Below are 9,427 nucleotides of genomic sequence, written 5' to 3'. Positions count from 1 at the left end.
AAATGTTAAGCAAAAATGAACCAGCACTTAATGATTTGGAAAATTTTCAGCCTCTCCTGGTAGAGTGCTCTGGGAACTTGTCCAAGGGTGTGTTTAATAAACTTTTGCTTAAGAGATTATGTGTGTGACACATGGATCCAATCACCCATCTCAGGAGAAGCCAGGAATAGAGATGTGTTATACAGGAAGGATCTGTAGAGAAGCTTCTTGTGTAATGGCATGGATTCCCTTGACATACATGGAAGACTGACAAGGTTTTTGAGAATATTATATCAGCAGAAACACTGCCAGCTTGGGCTGAAAGGGACAGAGACAGGATGAACAGAAGGAAGGCTGTTGATCTTCTGGGATTATATAGACAAGAAACAGGTTGGTAGAACTACTCATGTACAAACACATGCTAACTTTCAAGAAAAAGGAAAAATTACTTTGATGGAAGAGGCATAGGCCAGGTAGGGACAGGATAACGGCACAGGATAATGACACTTCTGTAGGCTCAGAGAATGAGCTGATGATGCCTCCTTGTATCCGAAAGACAGAACCTCCATGAGCCCAGAGGTGGATGGAACAACAGAGAATGATTCTCAGGCCTTGAAGCATAATGAAATTTACCCTGCTGGATTCCAAATTTGCTTTAGACCAATGACTCCTTTATTCTTCCATTTTCTCCCTTTCAGAATGTGAATGTCTATCCTAGGCCTGTCCCGATATTGTACTTGGGAATCAGATAATTTGTTTGCTAGTTTCACAGGTCCACAAGTAGTGAGGAATTTTGCCGCAGGATATATCATACCCAGAATCTCATCCATAGATGATTTAGATTATTTAGATGTTGAAATTTGATACTATTTGTGTTGATATTTATATGAGATTTTGGATTTAGAGTTAATGCTCAAATGGATCAAGACTTTTGAGATGTTGAGATGGGGTGAATGTATTTCACATATGGAATGGATGTGAATTTTTGGTGGCCAGAATGTGAACTCTACTGTATTGAAGAGCATCCCCTTAAAATTCATGTCCACCCAGAACCTCAGAATGTGATGTTATTTGTAAACAGAGTTTTTTCAGAATTAATGGTTAAGTTAAAATGAGGTCAAACTGGGTTAAGCAGACCCTAAATTCAATATGACTGGTGTCTTTATAAAAAGAGGGAAATTGGAATACAGAGACACAGAGACACACAGGGATAAGACAGCCATGTGAAGACAGAGGCAGAGATTGGAGTTATGCTGCCTCAAGCTAGGGAATGCCTAAAACCACCAAAAGCTGGAAGAGGCAAAGAGAGAATCTTCTTTAAAAACTTTAGAGGGAGTGTGGCTCTGCTGACACCTTGATTTCAGACTTATAGCTTCCAGAATTGTGAGGGGATAAATTTCTGTTGTTTTAAGTTACTGAGTTTGTGGTAATTTGTTATAACAGTCCTAGAAATCCAATATTGTGGAGAATAGATCAGGGAGGGCTTCACAGAGGAGGAAATATTTAAGTTGACTTTTGAAGGATAAATAAACTAGTCTCCCCACATTTTCAGGAGATATGTTCCAAGACCCCCAGTGGATGCCTGAACTACCAATGGATAGTACCGTACTTCATACATACTTTGTTTTTTTCTATACATTCATTCCTAAAATAAAGTTTGATTTACGAATTAGACACAGTAAGAGATTAACAGATCACAGATTAAGAGATTAACCAAACAATAACTAACAATAAAATAGAACAATATACTGTAATAAATTGCCAGCATCAATACTCTGGTGCTTTGGGGTCATTATTAAGTAAAATTATGGTTACTTAAACACAAGCTCTATGATACCTCAACAGTCAATCTGATAATTAGGTGGCTACTAAAAGATTAATGGGGTGAATAGAGTACACAGCATGGATATGCTGGACAAAGGGATCATTCACCTCCTGAGTGAGATGGAACAGGAGGGCTTGAGATTTCATCATGCTACTCAGGACAGTGCACAATTTAAAACTCATGAATCTTTTCTGGAATTTTCCATTTAATACTTTTGGACCATGGTTGACCGTGGATAATTGAAAATGTGGAAAGCAATAAGGAAGGGGTGCTGTACGGATTTTATAGGCAGACAAGAGTAAAATGTATGTGATAAGAAATCAATGCCCCCAAATCCTAAAAAACTAGATAAGTTTAACTTCTGAAGCAAATGGTGGCTTCAGGAGTCCCACAAAAATAACAATGTGTCAACTGTCAAGTTTATGAGATTGACTAGCATTGAAACTGTGGAAATTAATAAACAGAAATCTCATTAAATTGGAGTTGGGAGGCCAAAAAGGGCAGCTCTCATGCCCTACTCCATGGCAGAGCCCAAAAGGAAGAAGAAAGACTGCCTATTCTTGACTGGCAAGAAGCTTAGCGAATGAGAGACTGCCGTAACTCAGCCAATGAGAGACTGCCATAACTCAGCCAATGAAGAGCCACTACCCCTGGAACTCTTTGTTGACAATAGCCCTTCCAACTTCCTCTTTCCCTCTATAAAAGAGTTTCTTCTCCGTTGCTGCTGGGCAATTTGCACGTGGATCCTTCCTTGCAGACCCTGAGTTTGCAATTTTTTTCTGATCCCAAATAAACCAATTTTTGCTGGAGAAATAATTAGCTATTTGTTTGGGGCAAATTTGTCATGAAACCCCTAGCAATATGGTCTTTGCCTTATTATACATGTCTAAAGTTTTCTACAATAATATTGAATCTGATTAAAACATTTTGCAGTTTTATTGAGGTATAATTGACATATAATGAGCTGCTCATATAAAAAGTGTAGAATTTAATATTTTTTAAATGTATAGACATCTGTGCAACCATCACCACAGCCAATTTCCATCACCCCTAAAGGTTTCCTCATGCCTCTTTGCAATCCATTCTTACTCCCCTGCCCCAATTCCAGCATGCCATAGGTCTGCTTTCTATTACTATAGATTAGTTTACATTGTCTGGAATTTTGTATCAAAGAAAACATACAGTATGTACTCTTTGGCCTCATTTCTTTCTCTCAGCATGATCATTTTATAATTTATTTATGCTTTTTTTGCATATGAATAGTTTATTGCTTTTATTGCTGAGTAATAGTCCATTGTATGCATCTAACACTATTTGTTTATATGTTCACCCATTGATGAACACTGAGTTGTTCCAGTTTTTGCCTATTACCAGTAGAATTGCTATGAACATTTGTGTAAGAATCTTTATGTGGGTATTATGGGCTGGATAGCATCCTCCCAAAATACATACGTTTAAGTCTTAACTCCCGAAGTCTCATAATGTGACTGTATTTGGAGATAAGGCCTTTAAAGAGGTAATTAAGTGAAAACGAAGTCATTAGAGTGAGCCCTAATCCAATATGACTCATGTCCTTAAAAGAAAAGGAAATTTGGACACAGTGTCTTATGCGAAGACACAAGGGAAAGATTGCCGTCTACAAGCCAAGAAAAGAGGCCTCAGAAGAAACCAACCCTGCCAAAACGTTGATCTCAGACTTGTAGCCTCTAGAATTGTGAGAAAATACATTTCTGTTGTTTAAGTTACCCAGTCTGTCATACTTTGTTATGGCAGCCCTAGCAAACTAATACAGTGAGTTTATGCTTTCGTTTTCTTACGTAATATCTAGGAGTGTAATGTCTGGGTTGTATTGTAGGTGGAAGTTTGAAATTTTTAAGAAACTACTAAACTGTTTTCCAAAGTGGTGATATAATTTTAAATCCCCACCTGCAGTATATGAGAGTTTCAATTTTTCTGTTTCTTTGACAGTGTGTGGTATGGTCAGTCTTTTTTTTTGTGTGTGTGAGGAAGATCGGCCCTGAGCTAGCATCTGCCAATCCTCCTCTTTTTGCTGAGGAAGACTGGCCCTGGGCTAACATCCATACCCATCTTCCTCCACTTTATATGGGATGCCACCACAGCATGGCTTAGCCAAGCGGTGCGTCAGTGCGCGCCTGGGATCCCACCCAGTGAACCCCAGGCTGCGGCAGCGGAGCGCGTGCACTTAACCCCTTGCGCCACCAGGCCGGCCCCTGGTCAGTCTTTTTAATTTTAGCAATGTTAGTGGAGGTGTAGTGGTATCTTGTTGTGATGTTCATCCACACTTCCCTAGTGACTACTGACGTTGAATATCTTTCTATCTTTGATACTTAAAAACAAAACAAAGTAAGTTAAATTCAAAGATAAGATTTTGACTTCATTAGAAGGAAAGGGAGAAAAATGTTTCTATTCATCATGCCCAGCTATTTACTTTCTTTCAAATTAATGCATTTTTTTTTCTTGAAATACCTCCACTCTTGATTTAAACTGCCCCCAAAGCTTTTAGGGGAAAAAAAGTGAAGGTATGAGTGAATATTTTTACAAATGAGAAATTCTTCTCATTGATACCCATTAAAGGATCCTATACTTAAATTTTCAGTTTGGGCCCTTTCTGCTAGATTATATTTTGGATTACATCTTGATTACATGCTAGATTTAGATTACATCAAGGAAATTGGGAATTTATTCTGACGTATTTTGGTGGCATAGCTCTCCCAGGCTTGGCGATGATACAGCCCCCTGCCATTCTCTATTACCAAGGCTCTGGTTCTCTAGTATGCATTTGAATAGAACCTCTGAGTGGTATTATCTTAGCTTTTTATTCTCTCTAGACGTGTTTTACGTAACTTTGATTTACTAATGCATGAGTGACCAGCGTGCTGTCACTTTGTGGCTAAAAGAATGCTGATCAAGAGTCCCTGGTTTCAAATCCTCCACCACTTCTTAGGTGTCTGGCTGAGGGTAAGTTGCATAACTCTTCTGTGCCTCAGTGTCCCCAATCATAAAATGGAGACTGTAACGGTAACTCCCTTGTAGGGTAATTAAGCATACTAAATAAATAATATATATAAGCCACTTAGAATGTACAATATGTACTAAGTACATAATATTATGAGAGGGTTATGGTAAATACAGTGAATGATTTCAACTTCTGGACACTATTGTAGGATTTAATAAAATAATATAAGCATGGGGCCGGCCCGGTGGCCTAGCAGTTGAGTTTGCGAGTTCCGCTTTGGCAGCCTGGCATTCACAGGTTCGGATCCTGGGCGGGGACCTACTCGCTGCTCATCAAGCCATGCTGAGGTGATGTCCCACATAGAAGAGCTACAACTCTACAACTATGATACACAACTATGTACTGGGGCTTTGGGGAGAAAAAAGAAAAAAAGAGGGAGGTTGACTACAGATGTTAGCACAAGGCCAATCTCCCTCAAAAAAAAGAATGAATGGCAATGAAATTAAAACAATTGTCATTTGAGGATGTTGGTTGAAACAACTGAAATTAATTAATGTGTTAAATAATAATAATATAAGCAAAAGTACCTGGTACATGGTGTTTCCAATGAGTGAAACACCTCTTCGCTCTCCAATTTCCATTGCAATAAACACCAAGGGATTCTCAAAATATACTTTTGTGGCTATCAAGAAGCTTACTGATATAAAGAAATGTTATACAAAAAGAGCTGATCTATATGTTTTTTATTATAGAGGCAGCTCATATTATAATAAGGCAAATCTTGGTAGGTTTTTGTTATTCTTTTAACATCATTTTAATTCAGCCATAAGGGGCCAAGCGCCAATTGCAAAGTATTTCCTGGAATGTCAGATCAATCAGAATGCCTGGTGTTCTTTAACTACTATTTTGATTCAATATCTATGGATAATATAAACAAAATAAATGAAAAAAAATATCAATCTAGTTTCTTGATTGCTGAAGGAGTTGTAGCTTTGCATTTCTTAATTTATGTACACTTTTAAAGGTCAGCCACGACATTATGTGTGAAAGAACAAATACACACACTAAAATGAATGGTAGTTAATTAAAAGTAAGAGGGATGAGAAATTCAAATTTTTACTTTTTTTTTTAACTGCTTGGAGGGTTCTCATCTTTTAATAAATGATTGCGACAAATGCTTATTGATGTTAGTGGATAAAGGCAGTGAAAGAGAGAATGAACTTTATTTGAGAAAGATATTTCAGATGGAAATACCTCATATTATTTCCCCACAGGTAATTTTTACTTGTAAAGAGTTCTGTAAAAACGCATTTCGCCAATTTTAATTATGTGACCATTAAGAAGAATGGTTTTCTTTTGCAGGCAGCTAAGAGAATTTCCAGCACTTTAATGTGTTTAGAGAACCCAAAATGAGTTATTATTTTATTTTTAATTCAAACTTGGCTTAGAGTTGGTCCTCTAGGAGACATACTGGAAGACATTTGGTTTTGAAAAAAATAATAATGACAATATTAAAGGTTTACGTTATCCACTAATTGTTTTTTTTCCATCCCCTAACAGCTGAAAATGCCTCTTGGTGAATTTTCCAAATGTTTGCAGGTGTCGAATGTGTCAAATTTGCACCTGCAGATTTACATGAATGTGCTTCCAGCAAGCTTCATGCTGAACACTATATGGTGAATGCTATAAAAACAGATGGACCTAGGGACAGCTGGAGTCTGAGAAGAAAAATGAAAATAACAAAAGCAACAGCAACAAAAATCTGGCAAATATATCAAAGTAGTTATCTTTCATTGGATTAGGGAGTGCAGTAGGTATTTTCAGCATAAAATCACCAGCAGCTGAATTAAAACTAGGAGAGAAATTGCCCAGACTCCTTAACTCAATAATCCAACTGAAATAACATGGAATAATAATGTATAATCCCAGGTGCTTCTACAATAAACTAGGCACCATTCCCTCAGGGCCAGCCCTCAAACTCCACCATTCGTCTCGTTTTCTCAAAATTCATTATCTGTTGTATCCTTTCATCAAGTCCTACAGATTGTTCCTTCAACCTGATTCTCTAATTACTCAAGTTTCTCATTCTCATAGCCGACAATTAGTCTCCTCATTATTTCAAACCTAAGTTATTGCAAAGATTTCCTGCCACTAGCAAGGCAAGATGGTATGATGGAGACCATGCATAATTTTTTAAATGTGGTTCTAATTGTAACTCTATCATTTATTTGTTTAACTCCTCCAAACCTTTGCTATCTGATTTAAAAATAAGACCAATAATTCCTTCCTTCTAGAACTGTGGAGGAATCAAAGGGACAAGACAAATGGAGTTTAAGTTGTACAGCTACCAATACACTAAACTAAGGGTCAAAGGAAAGCAGTTTACCTAAAAGAATCCATTACAGAAGCTGCTAGTCTATGAAGGTTCTTTCTGATTTCTGACAAGCTTAAGGTTAATTTCACAAAAATATTCTGCATCTTGTTTCCTTTGAGAGTTTAAAAAAAAAAGCCAAATATATTAAATATCGATTAGGGCTATAATAACATATGTTTTAGTTATCTACCACTGCCTCTGCAGATCCATTCTCCACCATTCCATAAAACTTCTGTATGCCCCAAGATGGGAGGAATGAAAGAGTCAAGACCAGTTAGGAGAATATTGTCATGGTTCAGGAATAGATAATGATAGTTTGAACTAAAATGGATATGCTGAAGAATGGTCAAATTTTAGATATTTTGAAAACTAAAATAAGAGCTTATGCGGGCCGGCCCTGTGGCTTAGCGGTTAAGTGCGCGTGCTCTGCTGCTGGCGGCCCGGGTTTGGATCCTGGGCGCGCACCTACGCACCGCTTCTCCAGCCATGTTGAGGCCGCGTCCCACATACAGCAACTAGAAGGATGTGCAACTATGACATACAGCTATCTACTGGGGCTTTGGGGGGAAATAAATAAATAAATAAAATTATAAATAAATGCTCGTAATTGTTTAAAAATAAATAAATAAATAAGAGCTTATGCAGTTTGAGAGGATATCCAGGGAGAACGAGAAGGTGAGGGAGTGGGAAGATTCAAAGATGATTTTTAGAATTCTTGTTTGAGGAACAGAATAAAAAACCAAGTTATTCAGGAGTTTGAAAAACCTAGGAGAAAACAAATTTAGGGACAGATACATATACAATCTGGAAGGAAAGAGAAGATACAATATTTTTTTCATTTGTAATGGCATTATTCAAATAGATTTCACTTCATTCCACTCTTCATATATCTGAATTTCTGGATGTTAATTAGGATGTATGTCTTTTATATTAATATTAACAATTCATCACTATTATGCTGTCTACAAAAAGTTGACTTTAAACAGGAAGATAAAATAGATTAAATATAAATAATAAAAAATATACAATGAAAACACTAATCAAAAGAAATCTTGAGGAACTATACTAATAAAGTTAGACTTTGGAATGATGAATGTTACTAGGGAAAAAGAGAAATACTTCATGTTAATAAAGGGCCAATTCGTCAAGAAGACATAGCAATCCTAAATGTGTATAAGCCTAGTAACAGTTCTTCAAAATATATGAAAATATCAAAATATGTACAAAAGCTGATATAATTTCAAAGGAGAAATAGAAAATCCACAATTATAGTATGAGATCTCATCACTCCGCTCTCAGTCATTGAAAGAACAAGTAGATTAAAAATCAATAATCATATAATACACTTAAACAACACTCACAAGCAACTTGACATAATTAATGTTTATAGAACACTTTAAGTACCCATCACAGAATACACACCTTCTCTAGTGCACTTGAAACATTCACCAAAATAGACCATATCTTGGGCCATAAAAGTAAGTTTTAATAAATTTAAAAGGGTTAAAACCACAGAGATTATGTTCTCTGGCCACAATGGAATAAAACTATAAATTAATAGTAGAAAGATGACTAGGAAAATTGAAATATTAATGGCAAAATTAAATAGCATGTTTTAAAATAAAACATAGGGAAAAAAATCACAAAGAAAATTAGAAAATATTTTAAAGAAAATAAAAATACACCCTGTTAAATTGGTAGTATTCAGCTAAAGCAATGCTTATAAAAAATTTATAGCAGTTTTTGTATTGAAAAAAGAGGATTAAAATTAGTGACATAAGCTTCTTCCTTCAGAAACTAGAAAAAAAAATGAGTAAATTAAATTCAGAGTAAGAAGAAGGAATAAAAAATGATAAAGACAAGAGCAGATATCAATGAAAGAGAAAATAGAAACAACAATAAAGAAAATCAATGGAATGGTTGGGATAGGGGAAGGGATTGCACAGGGACATGAGAGTGATGGAAATATTCCTAATTTTGATTGATATTAGTTAAATGACTGTTTACCTTGGTCAGAACTCATCAAACTATATCCTAAAAATGGTAAACTTTATACATCAAAAAAGCTCACTTGAAAAAATTATTCATATTATATATTCCAAATACAAAATCTTTATTGCTTATACGTACTTTAACATATCTTCACATTCAATGGCTGGGGCTTTCACTTCCTTGAAATATTTTTAATAAGCTTTTTATTTTAGAATAGTGTTACACTTACAGAAAAGTTGCAAAAATAATTCCTATACACCCCACACTCTGTTTTGCCTAT

Source organism: Diceros bicornis, chromosome 31, assembly GCF_020826845.1.
Source record: "Diceros bicornis minor isolate mBicDic1 chromosome 31, mDicBic1.mat.cur, whole genome shotgun sequence".
Taxonomy (NCBI): Eukaryota; Metazoa; Chordata; class Mammalia; order Perissodactyla; family Rhinocerotidae; genus Diceros; species Diceros bicornis.
This window is presented reverse-complemented; position numbering follows the sequence as displayed.